Source organism: Xiphophorus maculatus, chromosome 18 (assembly GCF_002775205.1).
Source record: "Xiphophorus maculatus strain JP 163 A chromosome 18, X_maculatus-5.0-male, whole genome shotgun sequence".
Classification (NCBI taxonomy): Eukaryota; Metazoa; Chordata; class Actinopteri; order Cyprinodontiformes; family Poeciliidae; genus Xiphophorus; species Xiphophorus maculatus.
In genome coordinates this window covers 4976448-5002100 of record NC_036460.1, presented here as the reverse complement: position 1 = coordinate 5002100, position 25653 = coordinate 4976448, and the positions used below count along the sequence as shown (strand labels likewise).

The 25653-nt window shown below is 37.8% G+C and overlaps 1 protein-coding gene across 2 annotated transcripts in view; it reads right to left on the bottom strand.

Annotated features, from left to right (window-relative positions):
* The window catches only part of LOC102224098 (sodium/calcium exchanger 2-like), a 98189-nt gene that overhangs the window by 67268 nt on the left and 5268 nt on the right, over positions 1–25653 (bottom strand). The gene's annotated exons all lie outside the window — the stretch shown is intronic.

Below are 25653 nucleotides of genomic sequence, written 5' to 3'. Positions count from 1 at the left end.
CTTGACTTTGACACCGTTGATCATAAAGCCCTCGTGTTTTAAACAGCAGCGTCAGACCTTTTAAGATGGTAAACCTTGAGTTTGAATTCAGCTTGTTTGCTCAGTTGATCTGAGCCGGCAAACATTTGAGGTTATGAGGCAAACCCACAGCTGATTAACATACTGGCCTAGTTAGGAAAAAAAGCTAAATAACTTTTTATTTCAGCTCTTTAGGCAGATCTATTAAAAATTAATAGTTTTTTTTAGTGGTCATAATAATCTATTTGATTGGTACAACTTCTAATATGAAGTCAGGACTGATTCTGGATGCGTATTCAGATATTTTGTCGTTTTTTCCGGTGTTTTCCACCTGACCAAGATGAGGTTGCCCCAGGTCTGGGAGGGAAACCCACATCATCAACAAAGTTCCAGAAGTTTTTTACTGTTTTTAGAACACAATTTTACTTAAAACATGGGGAAAAAAATGTTCTCTTAAAATTTCTGAGTTTTTTGGCAGAAAATTTGCTCCTTTTTTATCTGCAATGACTAATACGCCGTCGTCGAATGAAGATGTCTTGAATTACCTTTCAGGATAGTAAAAATGTAGTTATGTCTTGTCAAAATCCATTTTGTCGACATCTAGAGTGAGATTATGGATAGTCCAATGAAACAGATTTTATGTTAAAAGGGCTTGCCATATAACGGGACATTTTGGTTCTAAACGCAGATAGAATAAATTTAAAAATGACTTTAAGACATTTCTGTGGAGTGGCGTCATGTGAATGGACGCAGAATTAATTTAACTCTTAAATACATCTTTACTCAGCTCTTCACGTGTAAAAACAACCAATCAGGAGTTTCTGAACAGCAAATTATCTGCTGAGGTACAGAGACACAGACGGAGCCATTATTCATCTAATGAGACGCTTCAGCAAGAGCCAGAGGTCTTCAGCGTTCTGGAGAATACTAGAGGGGCGAACCGTCATTACAGCAAATCAGGTTAATGATGGGATTAGCGGCTCGGCTCGGCCTCTGTGTGCTGCAGATTCTCTGTCGGCTTCCAGAGCGAAACCTGAGCAGCAGAAACAAACATGGAGAGCGAACGCTGCTGCAAGCTCATCTGTCTCACAGAGCCGCCATCAGGAACATCTCAGAGGAATTTGGGTCGACTGGAAGAATTACATCAGATCATCGGTTCAGAGCAGGCACATTTTACACTGTAAAAACACAAGGCCTTTTCAGCAGGGGCTTGATTTTAGTCAATAATTCATTTATATTATATAATACTGGCAGATTGTTTCACTTATGACAAGACAATTATCCCACATTATAAATAGAATAATATTATTGATTTAATATTAAGTCAATGTTAAGGAATTATTGACTTAAAACAAACTTGAAAAGTTACTTCTAAGTTACTTTTATCTTACATCAAGAGTAATAAGATATTTGCATTAGAATTTGGTAAGATTTAGTGTTTTTGCAGTGAACCGCAAGTGTTTCTGTTCCAGTTTCAAGTGCAAATATCTCAGTACATTTTAAAACAAAAGTAACTTACAAGTAACTTTTCAGCAAGATATAGGAGCTTGTTTTACGTGATAAATTACTTATTAATTTCTAAAAGTTCTAGTTATACTGACAGATTGTTTCACTTATAAAAAGACATTTCTCCCATGTTCTAAGTGAAATAATCTGCCAGTGAAAGTGGAATTATCTACTCTAAAAAAGCTCATATATCTTGCTGAAACGTTACTTGTAAGTTACTTTTGTATTATTTCAAGTGTACCAAGATATTTGCACTAGAAACTATAGAAAAATACGTGGCAAGATTTTGTGTTTTTGCAGTGTACATTTATCCTGATATGCATAATCTGTATGGGCTCCAAATGTTGTTCTACATCCCAGCAAATCTCGACAAATTAAGCTCAAATGTTTGAGCAAACAAAAACGTTTTATTGTTGGATGACAGGAAGAGAAAAGAAAGCTCCTTGATCCATGAATGACAGAGAGAGAGAGAGAGAGAGAGAGGGAAATGTTTGAACCTTCTGGTTGTAAATTATTGATGTCCTGGTGGAAACCTGCACACTCCGGCTGTTTCTGAACAAGAGGGACGTTGGCAGCAACAGAAGCAGCAAACTGGGCTTTGAATTTTAAAGAAACAGGACAAGAAACCGTTTCCAGGGTAAACGAGAAAAGTTACGCTTCACGATGAGAAATAAGCATCCATTTTTATTGAGCTGGAGACTTAAGAGTACAATGGACAGTTTAAAACCTAATAAGCTTTTACTTTCATTTGTTACTGACCTGTAGGTATTAGCAACATTTAGAGAAAATCGGCAAGCACAGAGTCCAGAAATTTCTAAAACAGAAAAATAAAAGATTCTAGAGTCAATGGTTTATAAACGGTAAATACATTTAAACTATTGGTTGAACTTGATTAAACTCTTCAGAGTTAATTGCAGGGAATACAATTAATCAAACATTTTAACTGAAAACAACATAATTAACAGAGTAAACTATTATTTCAATTCAAAAAATATTTTTGCTGCTAATGATGGCGTATTGGGTACATAGTGGATAGGGGAAGAAAGGAGTAGATTTCTGCCAAGAAACTAAAAATTTTTAGTTTAATCTCAGACATTTTCTAGAAAAAAACGTCAAAATTTCAGAGCATGAAAAGATTTTTTTTTTAACTTTTGTAAAATCTTTTGTAAAAATTTCCTAAAGTCAAATTGTTTACATTTTTCAACTTCAGAACATTTCAGTTTTTTTAAATAAAATATTTGAAGTTAAAATCACATTTTCTCGTTTTTTTTTGTGTGCAAATTTTCAGAGCATTTTTGGAGCTCAGACATTTCTACGTTTTTTGGCATAATTGTACTCCTTTTTTTGGATTTACGATGGCCCTAATATCTAATAATCACCTGTTATTTAGGTTCTTAAACAATTAGATGGCAGCAAAGTGTCATTGTACCCATCCAGCTTTTCAGAGTTTCAGAAAACTGATCATTCATGGAACTTTTTTAGAAACGTGGACTCTGGGCGCTGACGTTAGCATTAGCTACATGCTTACAGATGCTATTTTAGGCTTAAATAGCTTTGCTAATAGGCTAACTCCTTTTAGTACCACTTGAACACAACAATATAATTGTCCAGCATCCCATCAGATCATTTTTAAAACAAAAATTAACCCCAGTGGGCCAAGAAAAGCATCTTTATTGTCCATCGCTGTTGTTATCGAATATAGCTTGTGCATCAGATGTACGGACGTACCAGAAACACAATACAAAAGTTCCGGTTCGGGAGGTTTGTGTGTGAATATCTAAAATATTTCAGTTTTTATCTTAGTCATACAATTATAAATACAAATATTTAAGTTTGAGCTAAATATTTAGCTCAAACCTCTGAGCTAAATATTAAGTATGGACTCTCCAATTCACTCTGAAAAGTTGAATCGACTCCCACGGATCGTTTAAATGCATTTAGCTTTTATGTTTATAAACCATCAACTGTAGGATTTTTTTTCTAAATTCTTATTTGACTGTTTTTTAAATTTTTGGATTCTGTTTGGTGATTTTTCCAAAATGTGGTTAATACCAACCCAATATTTGGTTTAAGATACATTTTTAGCTAGTGTGCAAATTGTCTTGCTGATAAGTTGAAGTGGACTATAAAAATAAAAGCTTGGCTAATTTGTTGCTGGCTAATTTGCATATTAGCTTAATAGCTTGAACTATTTAGTTACAAGCTAAATACACTCAGGTTAATTTTTTTTGTTAAACTTTGTAACCTGATAAAATCTAATTGGAAAATTAAAATTAATGTGTTATTTTGCCAGCCTTAATGTGAAGAAAATAGTTTTGAACCCAGCCAGGCTTTGGCACCAGGCTGATAACGGGCCGGATGATTCTGTGTAATGAGGTCGGATCAGCTCTTTCAGGTAACTCGGTCCTCCCGGTTTCTCCTCCCTTGTTCCTCTCTCGTTAAACATCTCTGCTCCATAGAGCTATAATTAGCGGAGCTGCTGGTGACTCGGTGTAAACGCAGCAGTTACTCTGCAGGCTAATGGAGGCGCTGCATTGAAATACATTTATGCAAATCTAAAAATAAGTTAATTAAGTGGAAAATTGCGTGCTGACTGACATGATTTTGCGTTTCACAGGGATGAGCTTGGATCAGTCATCATGTTTGACATTATTTGGAAATGTTCAGAGGGATTTGATATTCTGAATTTTAAAAGTTAAAACTTATGCTCTTTTATTCTCATTAACAAAACTAAACATTTAGACAAGAATTACATGAAATAAAGTTGAGATTTAATTTCTGACATGCCATCTCTGCCAGAGTTGGGCAACTACATTTACTTAATTGCATTTTCTTTACTTTTTTGAAAAATAAATTACTTTTAGGAGTATTTTTAATGCACTGCACTTTTTTACTTTTACTTGTGTAATTTTATTATGAAGTATTTTTACTCTTAGTTGAGTAAAATTTTCTACCCACTGAACGAAAAACAAACAAATTTTAACCAAAAAGTCACCAGACTCAGACACAGATCTGCAGTTTTTGTTGAAATTTCATAAGATTTTCATTGAAAGAAACTGATATACAAACATTTATTTTTGTAATTTTGGTCCTTAATACCAAAATTTCCATTTAACTTTATAATTTTTTCCAGTATGTAATTTTTAAATATTAAATGATTGATAATTTGATCAGTTACTCAGTACTTAAGTTTTCATTTCACCAAATACTTTTTTACTCTTGAGTTATTTCTTAGCCGCCTACTTTTTACTTTTACTTTTGTAAAAAATATGTTAAAGCAGTGATACTCTTACTTGAGTACAATTTTTGGATACTCTGTCCACCTCGGTTCATTAAACTCTTTTACTCTCATTAACAAAGCTAAACGTTTAGATAAGAATTACATGAAATAAAAATGTAATTTAATTTATGAAACACAGAAAACTGTGCATCGCTGCACAAATTGTCAAATTATAACTTGTGTTTAAAGGGGAAATAAAATAATCTGAAAATAGGAAACTGTCAAAACTAAAGAGCAGTCAGGTTTGATTTTTTTCTTTAACGTGTAATAAGCCGTTATCAGTTTATTTCAGCCTGTGGTTTCCATGTGATGGTGTCGTTTTCCATCTGCAGCTCAGTGAAGTTTCCAGATGAGGATCTTGGTGAACCTGAACGTGTCGGAGGCTGATAGCAGCTTCGCCGCAGGACGCGTCAACTGCAGCGAGGACATAACCCAGGGCGCAACGTCTCCGCCACCGGCTGGGAGGAAAAAGTTTCAGCTTTACTGAAATGAGGGAAAGTTCACTTTTTACAAAGTCCTGGATTCAGCTGGAAGACGTTAAAACTGAAGTTACATCACAACCTGAGTCATCGCCAGGAGAGCAGCTTTACGCCACGACTGCATCGCTACAGAGCGGGAAAATAACAGCAAGATTTTGTTTTATTAGGGAAAAAAACCTGAATGTTCATTTTTCAAAGTCATATTTTCACCATGTTATTCATACATTTATAAATGTCCAAACAAAATGTTTAGTTCGAAAGCTAAGTACTTAGTTTAAAAACTAAATAATTAGTTGTTCCAAGTAAACATGCCATTCCCAAAAAAACATTTATGAACTAAACATTAGCTTAATGTTTAGCTTGGCAACAAAATTGTTATGTTCAAGCTAAATATTTAGCTAATATGTAAATTAACTTGCTGATAAGCGGAAGTGGACTATCAAAATAAAAGCGGGATTTTGCAGACTGCTATTTAAACTCTGCTGTTGACTAATTTTCATATTACCTAATTATAGATGTTTGAGTGAAATGTTTTTTGGAAATTATATGTTTAGTTTAAATAAATATTTGGAACTAAACATACATATTTAGTATGAAATATCTAGGTATTTAGCTAAGAAACTAAATATTTAATTTGGAGCTAAACATTTAGTTTGCAAGTTATTTTTTTAATGCAGGTCGTCTCATTGAGATCCAAGATCTCCTTAACAAGAAAAACAAAATGACAAACACTGCAAATATTTAGCCTTTATTTTAGTTTTATTTATACTTAGCCTCCCAACTCAATATTTATCTAGGAAGTTTGTGAATTAAATGTTTAGTTTGAAACTATGACATTTATAAATGTATGAATAACTAGGTGAAAATATAACTTATAATAGGATAAACAAACCAAAATATTGCTGCTCATTTTTTACAGTGTAACACTACAAATGCAGTTTATCCACCCAGAATGTCTAAGAGTTTCTAAATAAAAGGTCATTTAAAAATGGGGACGGATAAATATTCGACAGTCCCAAAGCCAATCGGGTCAAAAACGTCCAAAACCAATAAGGTTTGTTCTGTAAATAGGATTCACCTTTGACCTTTCAACTATCAAGTTAAAATGTTTAGTCTCTGCTAAGCAGCTGCTACTTGATAACCAGTGGGGGAAAATGATGAATAAGGTTTTATGTCCCACTTCCTGTGTGGTTAAAATGTTAAGTAAAGCTAAATATAAAACTCAAAGTCTGGTTTGGGCCTCGGTGAGTCCCGCCTCCACCAGCTGTCAGGTTTCACGGTGAGCAGAGAGGATCTGCGGTCCTCTGGCGATTTCCTGCATCACGCTTCGTCTCACCTCATGTAAACTTCTCTCAGCTTAATAAACAAACAAACCCGACGCCTCAGCCGCCCGACACTTTCTGCTTCTGAACTCTGATTTACACACTTTTTGAGTTTTGTTTTTGTCACAAACTCTTGATTTGTAGCCGCAATATGAATAATTCAGTTCAGCTTGTTTTATCCTGTGTTGCTTCTTGACTAAATGGAAAAAGCTCCATTTATTAGTCCTGGACATGATTCGGATTGAAATTCTTGCCATCCTGAGGTAATTTAATCATCTGAACAGATTAAAAGTCACATTAAGCAATAATGCAGCCAACGCTCAAATGCTAACTGAATCATTTACCTAAAAGATGAATGCAAAACGTTTTACAAAATTGCATTTTTACCTTTTTGATAGAAAAATCCAATAATGTGCTCAGAGAAATAAGAGAAAAGTCCAATAGTTCTGTCTAAATTTAGATTAGGTCCAATTTATTATATTGGTAACTTGGGATATTGGTACATCCCAAGTTAGAATAATAAAGTTTTATTAATATATCCCCTTTTTGCTGCTTTATGCTGCCTAAATATTCATGTTGGTTTGATAATAATCAGTCATATTTCATTAGAGTCAACTGATCCCAATGGAACCAAAGTTAATATAAAAAAACAATAATAATACACTCAAATCATACCTGCTTTAGGGACTTTTTAAAGCAGTTTACCTCTATAAATCATGAGAAATACTTAACTATAAAAACAAAGTGAGATCTAATGGTTTGTTTATAGACACAAAATGGAGAACAGATGAAACGGTCGAAGATCAACTCTTAAAATACTAAAAGCTGACAGAAACATTTTGTTTCCACGTAATAAAATCAAAGGGATTCATTTAAGCAACATAAATGAGAATGTGTTGTGTGTGTGTGTGTGTGTGTGTGTGTGTGTGTGTGTGTGTGTGTGTGAATGATGAGAGGTGAAGAGAGTGGCTGAGTGCCGTTCAGTGTCAGCCATGAAACAAAGAGCTGCGCGTGACGAGCCGCGAGGAAGCGAGGGATGACGGATGGAGGAGTGGAGGAGAAAACAAGTGGGAGCCTGAGAGGAATGAAAGAAAAGGGAAAACACGCAGCGCTCTCAGAGGCCTCCCCACACAACGGCGGGTCGCCACAACACGACTGGAAGAAAATACTGGAAAGAAAAAAATATGGTGGCGTTTTATGGAAACTGCCGTTTTCATTTAAATGTAAATAACGTCGATCAAATCTCGAAATATCTCTCATTTTGTACAACAGACATGAAATACAAATCTGATGTCGTTCATGGCGGTCTGAACGACCCAATACCTAGTTATCATGTGACGTCACACGTCCGTGAAATGCGTAACTAACAGTCGCTATGGCAACAATAAACAAGTCACACTTTAGAACTAACTCTCCCTAGCTTATAAACAATATAAGTACATTACAAATATTACTCGATCACAGTTTTTGAGTACTCTACACAACACACCTCTGTGTAATGCCAACATAAATATCAGTGATATTTACCGTCGAACTAGCTAAATTAGCATAGCTAATGTAGCTTTTAGCTGCTAGCCAAGGCGGTGTACGTGTTTGTTGCTACATGTACTCACTCTGCCAGCCACCAGAACCTTGTAATTTACACGAAGAGTTTGTACGTCCTTTGCAAAGCCGTTTAAACATTGATTGTATGCATCCGTTGATTTCAGCTGAAGCCCCTCCATGTTGTTCAGACTCTTCGTGCGCATTAAGCAGTGAAATATATCGCAGTATGAGATGGCAGGCGGCTTGTCCACATCCTCCGACATGTTTTCCCTCTCCGTCTCATTCGGCTCGATCCCGACAGCAGCCATGGTCAAGGTTTTTCTTTGGTCTGAAGCCATGGGTCCGCTATGAATTGCGCATGCTCTTGCCTACTAAGATGGTGTGGATCACTTCCGGTTCAGACTTGTGGGAACTATGCAGTCTGAACGTCCATGTCGCACGTCCAGACTTTTACATTATTGACGTGAGACATGCTGAATAAATCTGCAGTTTTGCTATTTAATTTAGGAAAAATGCACAAAACCTTGTTTTGCTTTCTGTAAATAATGTAAATATATCATTAAAGGGTTAATAATAATTCCATAATTCAAAGTAAAAACATCTACAGACCAGAAGTTTGATGAAATACCAAACTTAAATCATAAAATGTATCAGTATTGGTGATTGTACTTACTTGGTTTTGGATTGATACTGTGTCAAGTTCCTGTACTTTTCTCCCAGTGCTAACTAGAAACAACCAATCAGAGATAGGAGGCGGGTCTTAGCGCTGTCAATCAAACTGCGCCACAGGATGTGTCTTTGAGGAGTTACTCATTGCATCAGCTGGGGTTAAATAACTTGTTGCCAGCTGAAAGATAATCGCCTATGCAGTACTTATCCAATAGGAGGCTTGTACCTATTTGCTTAGTTAACTCCAGGTGGCGACTTTTTTCTTGGCCAGGCAGTGTATCAGGACAGAACTACTGGTTCTGTCCAGCCAAAACCAGTCTAGCTTTTGGCTGGACTGGTTTAAGAGTTTTGCACAGGACTGTACTTCGCTGTTGTTTGGCTCTGAGGATTGTTGAATTACTGCAAAGTAAATGTCCCTTTTCAAAATGTTCCAGTTTGCACATATTTTATGATGCAACATAAATTAGTAGGAGGTGAAAACAAGAAACGCTGATATGAAGAGTAAAATTTAATAAAGTCGAATCACTGAGGCAATACTAAGTTCCTGCAAGGCCATAAAAATCTGCAAAACTGCACTGAGTCTTATCATTTTAATTCCAGCTGAACAACTCAATCTTAACTACCTGGAATTAAAAAATCAGCAGTTTTTCTGTTGTTTTAAACAGTTTACTGAACACTTGGAGCGAGTGTCACACTGTGAGAACGATCAAAGCCTCAGTGCAGCACAGAGGGAAAACAGCAGGAACCCGGATACAGGAGCCAATTGTTTCTTTTCCATTCCTCGTGTTTGCTTCAGATTACGCAGAGAGGCTGCAGGAAGCGCCGGTCATCCAGAAACAGCTCGTCCTTCCACTCCAACCAGACACAGAAACTTGGTCAAACCCACAATTTTCAGTCCCAGATGTAGACTCCCTTCAGTCCCAGCACTAACAGAAGAGTAAACCGGTTCCCAAAGCTCCAGTTTGGGTCAGAAGAAACATGCATTGCTTTAACAGTGACCTAGACACTTCCTAGAGCAGGTTAGGATAGCCTATGGCCTATACAAAACATCTTCATTACATTTTTCCACAGAATATTCTTGGATAATCAAAATTTATTCTCCCTATTTTGAACCGTTTTAGAGCCTCTGTTGCATTAAGTCTAAATCAGCTGCTGCTGGCCCCCAACTCACTTTACACTCGCACATGAAAATAGCTGCAAACAGATGCGCAATTATACAACTGTACATCTTTGAAAAGCAGAAGTGGAACTTCCTGTAAAACACAACAAGAATGCAGCAAGCGGTTTCTGGATGGTGAGTCAACCACAAAACATCTGTCTTTTCCAGCAGCCATTGTACAACATGTCTGAAACCAGAACCAAACATGCTCGAGTTTCACTGAGGTTGCTAGGTAACGGACTGGTCTTTAAATATGCACTGTTTACTGGAAACCAGCCAACAACGGAACTCTGAACTGATCCGACAGACAGCGAAGGTGGAAACATGGCATATATTTCCCTTATATTATTTTCCCATTTTATTAGTGAAATAATCTACCAGTAAAACTACTACATTTCCATCAAAATGAAGGATTAGCTGACTTAAAACAAGCTGCTATATCTTTCTGAAAAGTTTATTGTAAGATAGTTTTATCTTATTTCAAGTGTACTAAAATATTTGCACTAGAAACTAGATGAAATTTTATGTTTTTGCAGAGAAAAACACAAAATCTTTAGGTTTGCTGCAAAAATGTCTCAGCAGACACAGGACATCAAGCTCAAAGTGCGTATAAACTTTTGCATTGCCAAAAGGGTAATAGGACAATAAATCCATTCATCCATGGGGTTTTTTAAAGGCGCAGTATTAAGTATTTAGCACCATTTGATAACATAATCAAGGGTCCATTTGTCTTCATTTGTTATGAAAATGTTGCATCAAATTTGAGATAAAAGAAATTTGACTTAGTACTTCAGCGGCTTGTAATTGGGCCCCTGTCTCTTTAAGACCACTCATTCAGGAAGTCATCTCAACGTTTCTCCGTTAAGCCTTTACAAACATTTTTAATAGCATTGGATTGAGAACTTTTACATGACGCCGCCCCTTTAAGAATTGGGTGGCAGTGAGATTAGAGGTCACTGCTTTACTGTCAGACTTCCTTGTCTAAAGTAACACATTCCAGTTCATCCTGGAGATGAGTCCAGATCCCCAGATCCTGCTTCTCCCCATAGATGACTGGCCGGTGACACATCCACAGATTTTACCCACAGCTCTGACTTCCTCCCTCTGATTCCAGCCGCTCGTTTCAGGCCCACCCTGGCCGCGGTGTCAAACTCACACCGAGTAGAACATCAGGATGAATCACGGCAGAGGCCGAACCAATCTGCTCCTCCATCTTTATTCCATCAGTCCTGAACAAGAACCTGATCCCCAATCTGACTCAGAAACAGAAGTTCAACTCAAAGCTAGCACTCCCTCATTTCCACCTGAAGCCGGGTTCTAGTGGTTCAGTCGGATCCAGGAAGAGATGCGTTTCCTGGTAAAATGATTTTCCAAGTCTCCGATTAGGTGGATATAATGGAAGTGAAATATTTTCAATATCTATGAAAATTTACATCAAAAACATCTGTTATCTGATTGGATGGTTTGATTGGTGATTGTCCAATCAGATAGGAAATCAAAAAACAAACATTTTTTTAGTTTTAATTGTTTTTTGCTGCTGAATTGTTGAATAAATATATACAAAGATAATCTGTTATTCGGGTTATTTATCCATCAGATATAGCAATATATGTATTTTTTTGAGTCTGTTTTCACCAGTTGATGGTTAATCGATTACTACATTAGTTGACAGTTATTTCAATTCGTCACGATTAATCGGATTAATCGTTTCAGCCCCACTGACATTGTTGAACATCAGATATTCTACAGCTGACCCCTGAAGTTGAATTTCTCAGATTTCAGTTGCAATATTTTGTCACATTTCTTTGTGTAGTCTGAATCCAAAATATAGCTGCATATAAACATTTCCTGAGGCCTTTACTCCCACGACTCACCCAGCTAGACGGTTTCAATCTGTTATTCAACCAGATTAGATGCAATTTATGTGCATATTTTTTGCACCGTTTTGGCTTAATTACTGTTTTGAGTCTGTTGTTCTTTCAGCAAATGCCTTTTTTGAGTTCGTAAGTTGATGATTAATTGATTAGTTGACAGGTATTGACCTGACCGATTCACTGCGATTAATCGGATTAATCGTTTCAGTCCTACTGACGTTGAACATCAGATATTCTACCACTGACCCCTGAAGTTGAATTTCTCAGATTTCAGCTGCAATATTTAGTTATCTTTAACTGTGCAGCCTTAAAATCTGGTTTTAGTCCAAAATAAAAATCTGTATCAACATTTCCTGAGGCGTTTGCTCCCACTCCCCTGCTGGGCGTTCTCCAGGTCGGTAATCAGAGTACTCTGGATGTTCTTGGTGAACGAGGAGCCTGTGGAGAAGCGGGAAGCTCCTCTGCTTTCAACTGGAATCGTCTCAGCAGGTCTCCGTTATGACAGTCCAGGCAGCCGCGTGTTAATGGCTGTGAAATGGAGCCGTCGGCCTCCTGCTCCTCGTCGCCTCGACGCGATGAGCGGCTTCACACTCTCCTCATTTAAGTCGCCCGCTGTAATTACAGCCACGACAGTCCCCGTCTCTCGTCACACAGGCTGCATGTTCCCGTGAAGCCCATTTCGTTTCTTTCATGCTTCTTCTCCTTCCACGTCGTTTTCATTTGTTGTTGGCATTTCATTTATTCTACCTTCATGGTCCATTAAATGCTGGTCGCAGGATCCTTGAAGGTTATTCACATATCAAAACAACTCTAAACACAGGCCAGGAAACACACACCTAGGGCTGCAACTAATGACTATTCCAGTTCTAGATTATTCTGTAGCTTTTTCTGACGATTAATCAATTATTCTGATGATTAATCAATTAAAAATGATAGGTTCTGTACATTTTTCACTTAAACGCTTAAGCCTGTTTTATAGAATATAAGAAATACATTAAAAGATGCAAATAAACAATTCAATTTGTTTTTCTAAATTAGAAAATAAAGTTTTATCTCTATCATTTGTAGAAAAAGATGCATCTGTAGCTAAAAACTATTTTAACATCAACGTGAGGAAAGTTCAGCTCTCTCTACTTCACTTAATGTCAATTAAGTAAAGGGCTGATATGGAGATTTTTTGTAAATATAAATTAAGTGTTTAATAATTGGACAGGAACTTTTCTTAAAGAGTTTGAACCAGGTGAAGCTAACACTGCCACTTGAGGAGTCTGGGTATAACAAATGTACAGTGAAAGAAAAGTTTATTTGATCTTAAGTGCAAAATATACAGTTATCTTTTTCCAGTTTTGTCTTAATTACTGCTTCTGAGTGTGTTGTTCTTTCAGCAAATGTGTCCTCCAGTTAGCGATTAATCGATTTGTAAGTTAGTTGACCGATTAATCATTTCAGTCTCATTTGTAAGTGGTTTCGAATGAAGAACAGCAGCGATTCTTAGAGAGGGAGACAGACATCTGAATTGCGACTGCAGTGGATCACAGCTCAGGTTTAGATCTGAGCGACATTTTGTTTATCTAACCTCATCAGCTTTGATGATTTTTGGGTTTGATCTCCAGTTTCATCTCAGGCTGTGACAGCGACTGTGAAACAATAAAGACTCAGCTATAAACTGCTTTTTGGGACCCGACTGACAACATATTAGAGTCAGTTCCAGCTTCAGGCTGGTGATGGATGTTGCTCTTTTATCACCATCACACTTCACATGATTTACGCAAAAAACGCGTGATGGATTTATCACAACAAAAACTGGAATAAATAATACAGTCTATAGAAACATGCAGATCACCTTCTAGCACAATTACAGGTTACTTTCCAAAACATACGGGTCTATTTTCCAAGAACCTATAGATTACTTTCTGTAAACCTTAAAGTTACTTTTCTAGATCCCAGGTTAATTTCCCAAAACTTGAAGCACTAATCAGAAATATTAGCTCTGCTAATGCTAAAGCACTAATGAAAAACATTTGTTATTCTACCAAAAGCACTAATTGTCAACTTTAGTTCTGCCAATGCTAAAGCACTAATTGTCAACTTTAGTTCTGCCAATGCTAAAGCACTAATTGTCAACTTTAGTTCTGCCAATGCTAAAGCACTAATTGTCAACCAGTGCTGAATTTACCGGAAGCTATTGCGAAAGCAGTAACTTCAGTTCAAATTATATTAACAAAATAATATCTTAAAAGCAAAATATTTTGAAGGTTCTATTTATGTGTTCCTCTGGAAACTAGAGGGCCACATAAAAAGCTACGACGGGCCAGATTTGGCCCATAAGCCTCGAGTTTGACACGTGTGACTGAGGGTTTACTGATAAAAAACAATCCTGATCAGAGCTAGAGGAGCCATTACTCGAATCAGTAAGAACAAGCTATAAAATTCACCTTATCTGAAACAAAAAACCTAATCTTTTAAAATCTTTATCATTCATATCGTTGAACCGTTAGTTGAAAGCCACTTGTGTTTTGTTTTCGACACTAAACAGAAAAGACAGCAGCAAGCCCTCATACCCCAGAGGGCTGCAACTCAAACATATTCATCACTCAGATTTGATAAATGTCCCTTTTGGCTTCCCAGATTTTCATCTGAACCACTCGCTAACGGAGTCGCATTCGGAGTGAGATGAGACGGGTGTATCTGTGAATGGGCCTGTTAAAAGAGCAGCAACAGCAGCCAGTTATCAGGCGAAGCAGCCAGACATGGCGCAGGCAGCCTGTCAGATAAGAAACACAACACCAACAACACAAAACAACCACGAATCCAGCTGACACTCACAGCCACGCATTTATCACTGCGAGTCAGGGATCGAATGGCCTTATGTGAACCCAGCACCTCATTGTTTCTGAGGAAGACCCTCACATATCCCTCCAGGATAAAAAGACAAAAGCTTACTCAAATATGAATAGTTCTGTCAGAGCAGTAACTGGAGAAAAGTCAAGATTACTGGCATTGAAAGCTTCTCGTTTCTCATTATTAAGGAAAACGGTTTGAGGTATCATTTGTTTGAGGCTGCATTCACACTGGCCCAGTTTAGTCCGCTTCAATCCAATTCCAGTCCATTTATCTAAAAAGTCCGGTTCGGGTGGTGAAGTGTGAAGGCTATGCTAACTCTGGTCCTACAAACCTCAGTCTCGGTTCAGTTGAAGTGAACTCTGGTTTAGTTTGAATCAGTATGTGAACACTAAGCAGACCAGAGAACGCTCCAAAAACAGGAAGTGAACTACAGGTTGTATTTACCCAGAACTAAAGCATTCTGGGTAAATGCAACCAAAACAAGCATGTTAGTCTAACGCTAGCAGGAGAAATGGGTCATAGTGTTTAGCCAAAGACAAAAGAGAAATCCTCCTAGCGCTGAAATCTGGTTCCACTCAATCTGTGTTTCCATTTGGCGAAGAAGGAAGTTGCGCTCAGAGTTGTCTTCAGAGGTTTCATGTTGTTTTCTTCAATGGTTCTTGGTACAGAGCCCCCACAGGCGAGGAGGGGTACAAGTTGCTCAAAGGGTTTGGTTGGTTTGACAAAACGAACCGCAGCTGGAAATGGAACAGATGCTGCCACTTTGGTCCCAAATCTACTGGATTATCAGGACAGAAAACAGCCTAAATGTTGGTTGAAACTTTGTTTTAATATTGTAATTTTTAGTCGACAAACTCAAAACAGTGACGGAGTTTCCAGCTAGAAAGCGTCTCTCTCCTCCCTCCGTTGTTGTTCATGATTGTGTTGCAGATGTAGACGTTACGTGAGCTTGTTCCACATGATGGGTTTGCATCAGTCACAAAGGATTTTACTAACCATGTGGCTTTCACACCAGCAAACACTAATCATTGTACAGAAACAGTAATGCTGCGGTTTAGCTCACGTTTAAAAGCTTCTCTCAGCTCTGAAGCCGGATCAAAAAAGATTCTTACGAGTTTTAAACGTTGAGGTGAAGTCGATAAAACATAGAAACTCTAGGACATTCCAAGTTCTCTTAAGAGTCCCGACCCTCACTTTGCGGCATCCAGCAGAAACTAAAGTGATTTTGTTTTACACGGATTAAACCAAACTGCAGCAGCTGCTTGGCGCAGACGGACTGCAGCATCAGACTGTTGAGCGTCTCGGTGCTGCCAACCTGAACACACACATTATAAATCCAAACACACACACACACACGCAGCTGCAGCTTCTCTCTGACTAATCACCGGCGGTTTAATGAGATCATTGACCGGTTCAGTGAGGTCACCGTGTGCGGAGGTGGGATGACATTTTAAACGCTGCAACTCGACTTCTGATGTTTGAGACAACAACTCGGTTTAATTTTAAAGACAGGAGCAGAACTGATGAAGAGGAGGAAGAGTATTCACTGACAGACTGATTGTTGGTTTTAGTCTATAAAATTCAGTCAAGTTAAAGTTGAAACAATTGGACCTGATAGGAAAGCTCAGCTTTTCAGCTCAAATCAGAAGCGTTCTGAGATTAAGTTCAGAGTTTTGTGATCTGACGCCGTGAAACTTAAAAACTGTCAACAACACAGTCAGAGCAGAAATTGCTGTAACTGCGAAGTAATTTCCCTGCTGGGATGAATAAAGTACTTCTATTCTATTCTATTCTATTCTATTCTAAATTAAGTCAGAACTTTAAATCAATATAAACATTTTGCATTTAAGATGAAAAGGAAATGTGGATATGTTGAACCCAGAACTCGTCAAGCAGCAGTTTTGGTTTCACCCGGTTCAAATTTGTTAAGCATCTTTTTCTATACAATTAGAAATCAGTTAATCAAACACATAATCACCAGATTATTACACTTTATTGATGTTAAGTCCAGCAGAAAGGCCCGAGTTTTTCACGTTAGCTGCAGATGCAGCCTTTGCTACAAAAAAAATCTAAAGTAATGCTGCTGGTGCATTTTAAGCAATAAAATGTTTATTTTCTTTTTTAAAAAGGGAACTGAAATGTTTATTTGGATCTCTTAATGCATTTCAAATATTGTAAGAAGCAGTCTTAAGTGGTTAAATGAAAAATCTGCAGAATTTCCTCTCAACTTGCCAGATCTCGGTGCTCAGATAATTAAAAGCTGCAGGCCTCAGAGAGTCTGAGCCGAGGCGTCGAGATGTGAACCAGAAAGCGTTTGGTCTGATGGACGAGGATGTAACACACCCACAGCGACGCCAGGACGCCAGCCAATCAGAGGACAGCTGGTGGGACACATCCTGGACTCGGACCAGTGGCTGTGTGGGTGAACCTGTGGGGTGGACCAGTGTGACGTCCGACGCCGGCGCCGCGCTCCAACTGCCTGTCCAAGATGGACACCGCCCGTCAACATCCAACAGCAGTAAAACGGGAATCTCCAAACAAACTTGGATTAATTCAATGTTTCTGTCGGATCCTGGCTTCCTAAAGCAGCAGATCCTGAATATCTTCAACAAACTGCTGATGTCTCTTCGTCTCCTGATGATCCTCCAGGAAAACATTTACTTCCTGCCAATCAAAAGCTGAGAAAAGTGGCGGACTGGAGCAGCTTGAGGAGCGAGGAGGCAGATTTTGATTCTAACTGCCCGACGGTGATGAGTGGGAGGTTCAGAGATGTTCTGTCAGAATCATTTTGGTAACTTCAGTTTGCTTCAGTGGATTTTTAAGTATTTAAAAGAGAAACATTAATATCTACATGTTTTGTGATTAACTAAAAACAGAAATTAGCAACTGGTACCAGATTTTATTCAAATTTAAATGAAATACAGTAGCAGCTCTTCATGTTATGATGCTAATTCCAGGAAATTTGTGGACTTGAATTAATTTAGTAATTCAAGTCCACAAACGGTTCTGTCAAGATTTCCATGACAGAACCATCACACTCATACGTGAGGGAAATTTAGTTTGTTGTCACACCTTTCCATCCAGTAGATTTGGTTTGTTTGGAACCAAAGTTGTAATATTTGTTCAGCCGCTGTGGTTCTCTTTCTCTCTGCTCTGAGTCAAACCAAAGCCTTTGAAAAACCTGTTCACCTCCTCGCCTGTGGGGGCGCTGCACCAACAGCCACTGAAAGAAAAACCTCTGAAGAAAACACTGGCAACTTCCTTCATCAAAGGGAAACAAAACTGGAAGAGTCAGATTTTATCGGTTAGAGGATTTCTCTTTGGTCTTTGGCTAAAAACCACAAGTCATTTTACTGCTAGCGCTAGGCTAATGCGTTTGTTTTGTTTGAATTTACCCAGAATGCACTGTGCTGTAGTCCACGTCCTCCTTTTGGAGCGGTCTCTGGCCCACTTGGCGTTCACAAACACATTCGGAGTTCACTTCAACTGAATCCAGATTGAGGTTTGTAGGCGGACCAGAGTTAGCTTAGCATTCACACCTCACCAGCCGAACCAGACTTTCTAAGCAAACGGACTGGAGTTGGATCAAAGTGTACTAAATGACTGGTGTGAATGCAACATTACAGAGACCAAAACGTGAGTGATCTGTGGTGCGCCATTTACTTCAGCATGTTCTGATTAGGCTCATCAAGCATCCAATCAGGATTCAGACCCCACCATGCAGCCTGCGACTCCAGCAGCATTCAGTCATTCAGCATCTAATCCCACAGTGGAAGAAAGGACTTTACTAAAGCTGCACAGTGTATAGACTCTGTTTTAGGATTTCAAATCATTGCATACCACATTATTATTACAAACTGTGACCGGTACACCAGCTTTACATTTTGATTGGATGGACTCTGTAATGCATACAGCAGTAAAACCTGCTGACCAAACATGTTGACACTCAGATTGAGTTGCTAGGTAACGGGCTGGAACTCTACTGGGGTTGCTAGGTAACACGGCAGTGTCTGCTGATTTTTTAAAACGGCTCATTTTCCAGTAACTAAAAAAACATGAACTTAAAAAAATGCCTGTTTTTTTTAAGTTCATGGTCTTTTTTAGAAGCAGTAGAAGCCCAAATGGAAGTACAAAAACATTCAAAATGTAAATCTTTCCATTATAAAGCAGCATCTTCCAAATGTTTTGTTACATTGGAAGTATTTTTGATGAGGCATCAACGCAGCCACCTGCTCTTTAGATAGACAGAATTAGCTGCCAGTAAAATGTTTTTCTCAATTAATGCACTTCAGGTTTTGAACAAAATGCAGCAGCTGGAAAAACCAAAGCAGCAGAAACTGGTTTCCTGTCTAAGTCAGGAAATAATTTAAACTTTTACTGCTTGATTTTAAGAGTTTTAATCACATTGCAGCACCTTGATTTGGCCCTTTGTTTATAACTCCAATCTTCAGCCAGATTTATAGACAGATCTATAAAACCGTTGCTGCTGGACATCCACACATCTAGACAGACAGGGATTTTTATCGCAGCCCTAAAAACTAATTTATTCTCACCGAGTTAATATGCAGGTTGAAAAAAAAAATCTACAAAATATTTTAGTCTGAGGATTTGAATCAAATGAGGAGTTAATTTTAATCTGACATCAAGTCAAATCTGCCTGTTAAGAGAGGTTTGAAAATAAATTGCTATATTATGAACTCGGAGTTGTGGATTCCCTGTTCTTCTAACCTGCGGTGCACTTGGAGCTGATCCAGCATGAACCTGCCCACACAAGAGCCCTCCAACACTGCTGCAGCACCTCGGATCACAGGATGACAGATAGCTCCGACAGGCGGAGGAGTGGAGTGTGGGAACGGAGAGGAGATTACTGCAGAGAGAAAATTAAGAGTGAACCAAAAGGAAGAGATGTTAGAGGATAACGACAGAAAAGAGGACAAAATAGGAGGTAAAAGATGAAAAAGAAATAGAAATCAGAAGAAAACAATACAGAAGTACGAATGAAATAAAACTAATATGGTCAACAATGAATGCTGCTCTGTAGACATCAGTGACCAAAGAAATATATTTGTTTTTATTTAATATTGTAATATAATTTTATGTAACTTTTATTTCATAAAAATACTTTTTTTACATATTTGTTGAAACTGTCACCATGTCGAGGGAGTATGAGACATAAAATCTCCCAGTGCCAACTAGGAAATAAAATAAAACAAAAGAAGAAGAGGAGCCAGGAAACGGGCCTTAGCGCTCTCCTACTATGCAGCTAGCACAACCTATATTTTTGTTTTATTTGTTTTCTGTCACGTAGTCCACATTCCATACCGGTAGGTGGCGGTAATGCCTGCGTAACGGTTTTTCCCAACCGCCAATAAAAATCAAGAAGAAGAACCTAGTAGCATAGTTTGTTGTAAATGCTAAGCTAGTTAGCATAGCCACCGATGGCGGCGGATAAATGGGTTTCCTGTAACAGTAAGTTGTTTCTCCGCCATTATAACATTTAGCAGCGAGTACATTTCACTAATTATACTAGCAGAAAAATTATAATGATAATCTGCCAATGAAACCAGAACTTTTCATCAATATTAAGAAATTATTAATTTAAAACAAGCTCCTATTTTGCTGAAAACGTACTTATAAGTTGTTTTTGTCGTATTTCAAGAAATTTGCACTAGAAACTAGACCAAAAACACTACGTAGGACTTTGTATTTTTGTGAAACTAGACTAAATAATTTGGTTAGTCACAGTATTTCAATAATATCAACACATTTCTTTGCAGTTTAAGTGGTAAAAAATGAAAAAAACTAAGAAAAACAGTTGAACTGAATGAAACCAGGAAAAAGCAAGATCAAAGGATGACTGAGTAAAGCTGAATAGATGAGGATGACAACAAAGAAATTGAAAACATACTTCCAGTGATAGAACCTGCGGCTAAACAAGATGCTGGCTGTGAGCTGGCCTCCAGAGGTTTCACGCCCCCTGTAGCCCTGAAGACAGACCACAGAGCCGCCGCTGAACCCGGAGCCAAAACAAACCTCTGGAGATTAAATTTATCCAAGCAAATCTTCAACAGCGATCAGAGGAAACTGCAAATCAAATGGAGACACCATCCAGCTGCTGAGCAACCAGCAGTTTGCTCTAGTTCCTATAATTAATGAGTATGAGAGTTTAAAACTGACACAGGTGGACTAATTTACTTACATATTTGAGGTATAAATACTGAGGAGGATTTGTGATGCTTAAAAGACTAAAAATCTGGAGGCTTCATTGTGTGGCTGGATTGGATTTATAATTCATCCACTAATAATTCATTGGGTTTGCAAGCGTTAAGCAGGCATAGCCGCTGTTTTCCATTACAGGGAACCATTAAGTAATGATGAATACCTTTTTTTATTTTGAATAAATTAAGACACCTGTTTTCAATCTATACTCACTAAATAAAACATTTCAGCAGGAGCCCAAAAGGAATGAACTGGCGTAAACATAATTTGTTACGGACGCAGAACAACGGCGGCAGTTTGTGGGAATTGCTCACCATACAAGGAGCTGGCACATCTTGAACAGCAGAGTGGAAACGTCATGAGTGGATTGGTGATCATTTACTGTCATGTTTGGTGTTTTCAGGTACCAAATAAAGGCAGGGAGGCACTAATGAACCAAAGAAGGTTTCATGAAGAAGACTGACTGACAGAGACGACAGGAAGAGACCAGAAGAAGAATCCAGCAAATAGAGCGATGGGGGAAAACAGGTGAACCGAATCAGAGGGAATATGGAACAGCTGCAGCAGGCAAGCGCAGGAAAATGGAGAAAAGAGGCTAAAGCTGCTTATCAACACTTCACAGCCTAAATAAGATACTCTACTAGGAGGCAAAGTTACATTATTTGCACTATAATTTGACTTTTTCATTTGAAAAAGATGAAAATCCAGAAATTTTACTCAAGTAAGAGTACAAATAATTTATAATAAAATTACTCAAGTGAAAGTAAAAAGTACAGTGTACTAAAAATACTCCTAAAAGTAATTTTTTTTCAAAAAAAGTTACTCAAGTAAATGTGAGTAAATGTAACTAGTTACTACCTAATTCTGGGTGTTAATGTTGAGGTTATCGGCTTCCTTCGTCTTGCTACGGTCTCGTACTGATACTGTCGGCTCTGAATAACTTTAAAATCCATCCGTTGACGGTGGCGGACATTAAACTGCCGTAAACAGAGCGCTGCCGGGCGGCATCGTCTTCGGAGCGCTTTGGGATCGTAAACCGTTCACACAGAAATCAAATTATGTCACATTTGACTAGTAGCATTGGATGTTTTAGCCTACTTAATGTTGTTAGCGGGGTTTATTTATCCATCTGGACGTAATCAGTCCTGAGTGTGGTTTATGAAACTATAGAAAAATATGTGGTCAACCAGAGTATTTCAATAATATTAATACATTGTTTAAATGTATTCAAAAATTCATATTTAGGTCAGAATAAAAGGGTTTATGGAGCTTAGAAAATGTCTCACTTTCTTTTTAATGCATCAAAAGTCCAGATTTTTTAATGTAGTAACGATTAAAAGTATCTTTTTGCAAAAAGGTGAAGATTGTTTTATGCTTTATGTTAATCTTGTTACTGTTTCCAGTGTAAATCTATGGAAAATCAGAAAAAAAAATCGAAAATAATTGACATATTTGTTTGGTACTGCAGTGATCAAGACAAAAAATAATAATCTCTACATAAATATATCATTATTTCACTGGGAATAAAAAAGATTACAGGACATTTCACTGAGAGTTCAGCGAAATGTTTATAAAAGTGGAGGAAGGAAGCTGGAGAATGGAAAGACTCAAACATCAGCAGAAACGGTTTGCAGTTCCTCTGGTTATGTAACATAATAATGGCACAGAAAGCAGAGAGAGATTATTTACAGAGCGCCCAGGTGTGTATGTGGGCGTGCGTGAGTGTGTGTGTGTTGACATGTGATGTTGATGGTAGCAGAGTGGGATTTGATGGCGGAGGAGCCGCTCAGACGCTTCTCGGCAGGCGGTCGTTGCAGCTCCACCATTATCGCCTCATAAATGATGCAGCGCTGCTGCAGCGGCTCCTCGCCTGCATGTCTGCTGCGCATCATGAGGAGCGCTGCCGGGGTTCACACAGGCGCACAAATCCTCAGAAATTATTCAGTCACAATTAGTTTGGAAATAGCTTAATTTCTGCATAAAGTCCTGGAAAATACTTTATGTTCAGTCTAACGCTTGATTAAAAGAGTAAATTTGAAAATGTTATTTATTGTTGGACCAGATATTTTCAGACAACTAATAAAAAGAAAACAATTTTTCTCACTGACTGAAGTTAAATCGGATTAAACGTTTCTTGTTTTAGGTCAGTCAGAATCACCAAAATCATTTCTGATAAAAATTTAAAAGAAAAACTTTCTTCTCTACAACGGCGTATTAGAGCCATTGTGCATTAGACAAAATGGAGAAAATTTCTGCCAAAAAAAGACGATATTTTTAAATTAAACTGAGAAATTTTCTAGAAAAAACTTACAAATTTCTATAAATTCTGTTAATTTCTAGAATAAACTTACAAGTTTAAAAGTAGAAAATTTTTTAACTTTTGAAACTCAGAAATGTCCATATTTGTTTTGAAAATTAATTTGTTAATCAAAGAAAAAAGAAGAAATTTGCATATTTTTCAGATTTTTCATTTAATTAATCGTGTTTTTTTTTTTTTTACACAATATTTAAAATACATTAAAAGATGCAAATAAGCAAATAATTCAATTACTTTTTTGAATAAGAAAACAAAAACAATATGGTCTTAAATACAATAATGATTGGTCATTTGCATCTGAAGCTAAAAAATACTGTTTACTAATCTGTTAATTATTTTTTGATTAATAATTGGTTAGCTAAAGGTGCTTAATGGTAGATTTATTTTTTTATTTTTGCAGAATCTAAACTTAAACTGAAACTTGAGGAGTTCTGGGTGAAACATATTTACAGAAAAATATGTTTTTTCATCGTAAATGCAAAATATGTGTATTTGCACAGTTTTGTCACAATTACTGTTCAGTAAATGCCAATTTTTTGAGTCTGTATTCTCCAGTTAATGATTAATCAACTACTTAGTTGCCGATTATTTCAGTAATCGATTAATCACGATTGATTCGATTAATTGTTTCAGCCCTAATACCGAATTTCTGAAAAAAGCACAAATTCTCCATTCCGCTACTATTTCCACAAAGCTCCACTAAAAGTTTCATTAGATCATCTGTGGTACAACTTTCATCTCTAAACTTTTACATTTCAATAACACAGCGTCCAGCAGTCAAAAGATGAGATCAGGGTCACAGCAACACATCTTTCCCTTTCTCAGGAAGGCAGCCTGTAGCGATGGCACAAATTCTGAGAGGGAAATGAAACCAGAAAAAAGGCTTTCTTCTCTTAAACATGACTTCAGCAGATGCATCTCACCACCTGACCCTCAAAGACAACGTCACGTTTCAACCAAACCACTCAATAAGTCTGGCAGTAAACACAAACAGAAATTTCTTAAAGATAGAAACAAAAAAACCAGCAAGCAGGTGCCTGAGGAAGGTCAAACACACACCAATCCCTCTGCAGAGAAACGCCTCAGGGTTGGCTGAGTCTGCTCCCCACAAAGTCGCTCTCACCAAAACATCATCGGTTCAGGAGAAACAATAAAGGTGATAGTGAACTATTAAAAGGCAATGTTTCCTCTCCATCTGAAAGATCACGGCGAAATAAAAAGTGCCACAACTTCAAAAAGAAGTTCTGTACATGTTAAAATGCTCCTGATGTGGATCATTGCTTTCTGTCCAATGGGAGCAATGATCGCTACCAACGTGGCCTTGTTGACGGAGTCCGCTTGTAAAAAAGCACAATGTGAAATCACATTCGATTCAAATAATCAGGTCATTATTAGGACTCGGCACATTAAGGAGAAAACCAACCAAACCCTTTGAGCAACCTGTTCCCCTCCTGGCCTGTGGAGGCGCTGCACCAAGAACCACTGAAGGAAACGACACAAAAACCTCTGAAAGTTTTTTATTTACGTAGCACATTTTCAGCAACAAGGCAGTTCAAAGTGCTTTACATGAATTAGAAGGAAACACAAACCAAAGGAAAGAGCAAAAGAAGAAAAAATATAAAACTACATATTAGTTCCCCATGTTTAAGAATAAGTAGTCAGTAATTTATAAACTAGTAGGGGTTTTCTCAGGATTCCTGTTCTGATAATGTGGATCTAAGATCGTGAGGCGAGTTCCTCTGGATTCTAACTTTGTTCTAATTCCTTTTCTGGGTTGCAAGATAATTATAGATACTCCATAATTTATCATTTATAAGCTAGAAGGAGTTTCCTGGAAAACCTAATGGGAGTTTCTCTACATAATAATAAAGAAGACACTGACCACAGCTTCTTTCTTCATGAAATCTAGACAATAATGGAGTGGCGTCAGATTTTAGTGGTTGGAGGATTTGCCTTTTGATAAAAACCATGAGACATTTCTCCCGCTAGCGCTAGGCTAATGCATTTGTTTTGGTTGTATTTACCCAGAATGCCCTGACATCTAGTCCACTTCCTGCTTTTGGAGCGGTCTCTGGAGTTATGATCTCTGGTTTAGGACAAACTCCAGATCTGATGATCCAGAAGATAATCCATTCTGATGTTTTTAGATGCTGTAAAACGTCCTCATTTAAGTCCTGGAGGCTTTTATTTATCTGTTCATCACAAAACCCCAGCGAGGCACGCGCTGGAAACCCTCCTCCAGATTCCTGTTGCTCTTTATTTTCTGAGGTTTTCACCAAACAAATGGAGCGATCTCGCTGCAGGACTCCCACATTAGCAAAAGGCAACTATCTGTCCTTCAGAAAAAGAGCCAATCCCCCCGGTGAGGTTAAGATACTGCGACGCTGCTCCTCTCAGAAAGACAGCCATCCACATCATTTC